The sequence below is a fragment of the Mustela lutreola genome, chromosome 7 (assembly GCF_030435805.1).
Source record: "Mustela lutreola isolate mMusLut2 chromosome 7, mMusLut2.pri, whole genome shotgun sequence".
Taxonomy (NCBI): Eukaryota; Metazoa; Chordata; class Mammalia; order Carnivora; family Mustelidae; genus Mustela; species Mustela lutreola.
Genome location: NC_081296.1, coordinates 71,015,549 through 71,021,700, shown reverse-complemented (window position 1 = coordinate 71,021,700; position 6,152 = coordinate 71,015,549).

Here is a 6,152-nt window from a genome sequence, read left to right as displayed (position 1 = left end):
CTCCCTCTCCCCACTTCTTCAGCCCCTCTCAAGCTCCCACTATCTCTTTCTTCCCTCTTGCTTCCTATTTCTCATCTCCGACCTTCATAGCTCACCTCTTCCCCGCTTCTACCCCCGCCTGGCTCCAGACCTTATCTCGCTCTCACCCTTTTCTAGCTGACGGTGGCCCGCCTACCTGAGCAGGATCCGAGGCGCCGAGGCCCCGCCCAAGGTGCGTGACGTCCCGATTCTCCCACCCCCCTGAAGGCGGAGCCCGAGAGCGATTGGTCCCCGCTACCAACCTGGGTGTGTCTGGACCACTTCCGCCCCTCGCCCGGGAGGGAGGGCTTTCTCCCGCAAGTCTGGCGGCTAGGGGGTATCCGCGGGGGTATCCGCGGTTTCGCTGTACCTTTTCCAGCTTTGCAGTATCCGCGGTTTCGCTGTACCTTTTCCAGCTTTGCAGTCTGTTTTGCAGGCGGCGTTCCTAGTATCCGCCCTGTTTGCTTTAAATAGGAGGCCGAATTAGAAAGCCGGCCTTTCCTCTCCAAACTTCCTTCTTGTTCTTGTGTTTTGGCCAGATTTCTAAAGTCCAACAAACTGATTCGCCGAGGTCCATGATAGTGCTGGTAGTGGCTAATACTCCAAACTTACTGTGCGACAGCTACTATTTTTTTTTTTTTTAAGGATTTTATTTATTTATTCGACAGAGAGATCACAAGTAGGCAGAGAGGCAGGCAGAGAGAGAGAGAGGAGGAAGCAGACTCCCTGCCAAGCAGAGAGCCCGATGCGGGACTCGATCCCAGGACCCTGAGATCATGACCTGAGCCGAAGGCAGCGGCTTAACCCACTGAGCCACCCAGGTGCCCGACAGCTACTATTCTAAGATGCTTTGTAAGAATTAGCTCATTTCTCTGTAAGGTAGACATACGTTATCCCCGTTTTACAGAGGAGGAAACTCAGTTACAGAGAAGTGAAGTATCTTCCTGAAGATCAGCTATTATTGCAGCTATTAAGTGGCAGTTAGGGTAGAACCAGGTAGTCGGGTTCCACTAAACCAAACTGTAACAACTGCCTTTGGGACCCTAGGATAAATCCCACTGCAACTCAAGAAGAAAAGTTTTGAGGCTTACCTCTTCCTGGGTCAGATTTAGAAGACAAGGAGGAGGAACAGTGAGGATGGGAAAGAAGACTAAGAGATAGTTTCGGCCCTATGTTCTCTGAGATTGGTGAATTGGGAGGACAAGGTGGATTCCTTACGAGTATATACAGTATATGGATTTTTTTTTTTTTTAGATTTTATTTATTTGACACAGAGAGCCAGCGAGAGAGGAACACAAGCAGGGCGAGTGGGAGTGGGAGAAGTAGGCAGGAAGCCCCATGTGGGACTCAATCTCAGGACGCTGAGATCATGACCTGAGAAGAAGGCAGATGCTTAACAACTTGAGCCACCCAGGCACCTCTATGGATATTTTTAAAAAATAATTCTTTAAAGGCAACTTGCTAAAATATTAAGAGGAAAAACTATTAAATGATCTCTTACTAAAAATGGGGGAAAACATAGCTCGCTAATATAATACTAAAATACCGTATTACGTTTACTTCAAGAGAATGTATCACAGGAGTGCCAGGTATCCTGAAAAGGAGCCTGGGTATTGCTTAGGGTTTGTATATAGACAGTATTTTTGTTTCTGTATTAATATTTAAGGAGATATATAGTAGCTATGCAAAATGGGGGGAGGAGAGAAAAAACCTTGCCCATTAACTTTATATGCACATTCACATGATTGAGTAGCCACATAAATCTCAGTTCACTGTCAAAATTTCCAGAAACAGAGTTTTTCTCTACAAGTGCTATTACTCACCATACCATATTTCTTTGTAATTTATAGAATGGCCAGAAACAAAAATGTTAAAAATTTATTTGCTATAGTATTTATCATTTCAAATATAAATTTAGATAAGGCCCATGGACAGTTTCCAATATTATTGTTCAGTAAGTTTTCATTATTAGGATACAGTGAACAAGACTAAACTTAACATTGTCTAATAAAAGATCTTGGTAAATTGTAGAGCAGGAACTCAGCTAGCTTTGCCAATAAAAAGGTAGTTTGAATAAGGAATGGTACAGAAATGAATTGGTCTTAGGCACAGTGGTCTACTTAAACACTAAACTCATCTCCATTTAAGGACTAGAAAATGATGGTGCCCTTAAGAGAATGCTCAATTGCAAATACAAAGCAACAAAACTGTCAATATCTTATGTAGCTGGAGGGGAAGCTTTCAGCAATGGCCGAGTGAGTAAAAAAATGTATTTTCCTTTTCCTACCTCAAATTACACCAGTAAGAAACTCTGGAAGATGTGTTAGGAGAACTAGTGTCTTCTCCCATGCTTCATGCCTAACTCTTGCCCCTGTTGGGAAACTCTCAACAGGCTTTGCGGCAATTCAGTTAATGCTTTGCCAAGCAGTTTCTTTGGTGGGCCTCATCATAAAGTTGAGTTGTATCCTCAGATCTCTTTACTTTTGAGGGAGAGAGGATAGAGACTGAGGCTAAATGTCTACTAGTGATCGATTGCATAAAAATCATTCTTCCTTCAGATTCAGGATGTTAATGGCCTTCATTATGGAACCTTAGGCACATCTGGCTCTGAAAAAAACGACTAAGAAACACTGTGCATTTTTTTTTCATTTGGTCATAATACACATCAGTGCTGGGACTATAACTCATGGTAAACAATGTGGTTATTTTTATATTATTCGTTTACTACATTTGGTCCTAATGATGACAGAAAGCCACAACAGGAACAAAACAATTTAAAAAAAAAAAAAAAAGGCCAGGTCAAGATTATCCAGATAAGAATTCTAGCAATGGACCAAAAGGACTAAATTGGAGAACTAGATTACCACCCCTGATGTTCAATTGGAAATTCAGTAGGATAGCATCCTATAACTTTCCCAGTATGAAGCCAGGATAGTGAACATAAGATCTCTATTGTGACTCATTTATTTGCTGTTGACTCCCAAATCTACATCTCCAGCTCTGATTTCCTGTTCTGAACTCTAATCTCTAATGGCCTTCTTTATTTCTTCTGGATGTCCTGGGTGTCTCTAACCCTGCCTATCCAAAACCAAATTACTTATCTCCACCCTCACCCACCCCAGAACTATTCCTTTATATTTCAGTGAATGAATAGCACACCCTTAGACCCAAGCTAGAATTAGAGAACATTCCAGATCTTTTTCTCCCCTTACACTTTCTTCTCATTCATCTAATTAGTGGCCAATTATACTAATTCTACTTGGTTCAGTGTATCAAGCATCGCCATCCTATAAACAGTTAATACTTGCTGTCTTAGTTCTGGTTTCCTAAAAGGAGAATCCAAACAAGGATTTTGGGTGTACGTGATCTCTTGAGGTAATGAGTTTTAAGAAAAACCTATCAGGGAGGGAGAGAAGCAGACTAGGGAAAGGAAAGGAACCTATCATGTGTCTCAGGTAAAGTCTATCCTGGCCTGACCCACAGGTAAAGGACTTGAAACATTAACCACACAGTGGAATTATGGCCCCTTCAGGCAAGAGGGACAATCCCTTGTAGACCTCTAGCAGTCACTGACGGAGGGCAGTGGTTGGCAGGGGCGTATCACAAATTGTTTTCTGGGTAGGGTAGCTGCAGTCAGCAGTGGGTGCTTCTCTGGAGAAAGGGGCAGCTGTGAGTTATCAGCATCCACAGTCACTGCTGGGGATGAGGGCCCCCACTTGATGAAAGGTGGTCTGGGCAGAGCACCGCAGTTTCTACCACACTAGCCCTCATCATCTCTCACTTGAACTACTATAGTAACCTTCTTGCTGGACTTTCTACTTCTAGACTTGACTATCTTTAATTCGTTATCCACACTGCAACCAAGATGATCTTTCAAAAAAGAAAATCTGATCATGCAGCTATTCAAAACTATTGAGAAAAGAGTGAAACTCATGAACATTCCACATCAGCCCTTTATGTTAAAACCTGACACCACCCTCCTAGCCTTATTTCCTGGAACTCTTCAGCTACCCAATCTTCATGAATGTCTCACACTCATACACACATACATGTGCATGATTTGCACACGTGCACACACTCACCTCTTTTCTCTAGAAATATCAAAGGCAAATTTCATACTCTCTCATATTACCATGCTTTTATACTCCTGCTTGATCTGCCTAGAAGATCTTTTTCTCCCTACTGCCACTTACCTGAGAAATTCCTGTCCCTTCTCTGGAAGTAAGTATAGCATCACCTATAAAGCCCTACCTGATTTCCTTAGCCAGACCCACCCAAAGCACTCATTGCACCAAATCACAGCACGTGTCATAATGTATTGTAATTGTGTGCTTAAGCACACAATTTTCCATTTAAACCATAGGCTCTTCCTTTTACCTCCTGGAACTGGCTTTGAGCTAAGTTTCAATCAATGCTAGTGGCTGATCTTTCAGATTTATCATACCTTGAATAACATGTTCCATTAATTTAACACTCAGTTTCGTGTGGTCCTTCCTTACATGCCCCCAAACTGTCTTCTTGAAGCTCTATGACATATCCCCTTCTTTTAACACTGTAGAATTCAGTAAACAAGTCCATGTTCCTTCAGGATTTTACTAACCTCGATGTTGTTTTTCCTGAGTCTTCTGCAGTGCAAACTAATGCAATAATTTATATTTAAGTTGAATACGCTTTAAAAACAGGAGCGAGGGACACTTGGGAGGCTCAGTTGAGCAGTTGCTTTTGGCTCAGGTCATGATCCCAGAGTCCTGGGATCAAGTCCAGTATCAAGCTCCCTGCTCAGGAGGGAGCCTGCTTCCCCTTCTCACTCTGCCTGCTGCTCCCCCTGCTTGTGCTCTCCCTCTTTCTCTTTCTAGCAAATGAATAAATGAATCTTTAAAAATAATAATAAAATAGGGGCACCTGGGTGGCTCAGTGGGTTAAGCCTCTGCCTTCAGCTCAGGTCCTGAGCTCAGGGTTCTGAGCTCAAGCCGCCCATCCGGCTCTCTGCTCAATGGGGAGCCTGCTTCCCGCTCTCTCTACCTGCCTATTTGTGATGTCTCTGTCAAATAAATGAAATCTTTAAAATAATAATAATAAAATAATCAAAAAATTAAAACGAAGTGATATTTCTATAGATGAGGAATGAGAAAGCGTCCTCTGAGACTTAAACAGGAGCATGGATAAAGTGGAGGAATGACAGTGCTGGTGATTCAGAGCACTAACTACAGTGACAGAAGAACAGAGAGGGTGTGTTGGGGAAGAGGTGAGAAACCAATGAGTGTAGAGCCTTGAACACCTCACTGATTGAGATGCAGAGTGTAACTTGTGTAGTCAGAGGGTTGTATAAGTCCTGGCTCTGCCATGTCTTCACTTGTAAGCATCTTAAACCTCTGCAAACATCACTTTCCTCATTTGTAAATTGAGAATGTATAAAGCCTAATTAAACCTAATTAAATATATATAAACCTAATTAAAATGCTAGTGGGGAGATGACTGGCAGAAGGGCAAAGGGGAAAGACCAATTCCAAAGAAGGGGAAGTGCTGGCTGGGATCTGGGAGGACTCCCCTAGTAGCTGTTGGTGGCCTAGCTTGGGCAGATGGAGGCAGAAAGATGGAACTGATTCCTTGGTCAGACTGAAACATCAAAAAATGACTCAGGAGCCACTACAGACTAAGGCCCAGTGGTTGCCCAAGCAGGTTGATTTCCTGGGAGAGGTTTCTCAAGTGGCCTGAGAACTAGGAAAGAAGTAGGCCTTTCCCAGACGGGAATTGGTATGGGGGGAGATGACCTGGTGTGGTTCTGATTTTGAATCTGGCACAGAGTTGCTCACCTGAGAGTTGACAGCACATGCAGATAGTAAGGAAGCAGAATCAACTGTAAAAGCATTCACACCCATGGTAAAAACAACATGTTTGGTCTCAGTGGATGGTTTAGGACTAGAGAAGAGAATCCCCAGGCAACTGCCTGGCTTGATGCACCCCAAGATAATTGAAGAGCTCCTGGGGAACCCACCAACATCTGAAACACAGGAGATTCCTCAAAACAAGGCTGTTGAGGGATAGCACTTATGTTCAGTCTTTGTGTTTCTAAGTAGAGAGACTTAAGCTAGGAAGAGGTTCCCTCCCTCACTCCTCTTTGGGTATTTGTATTT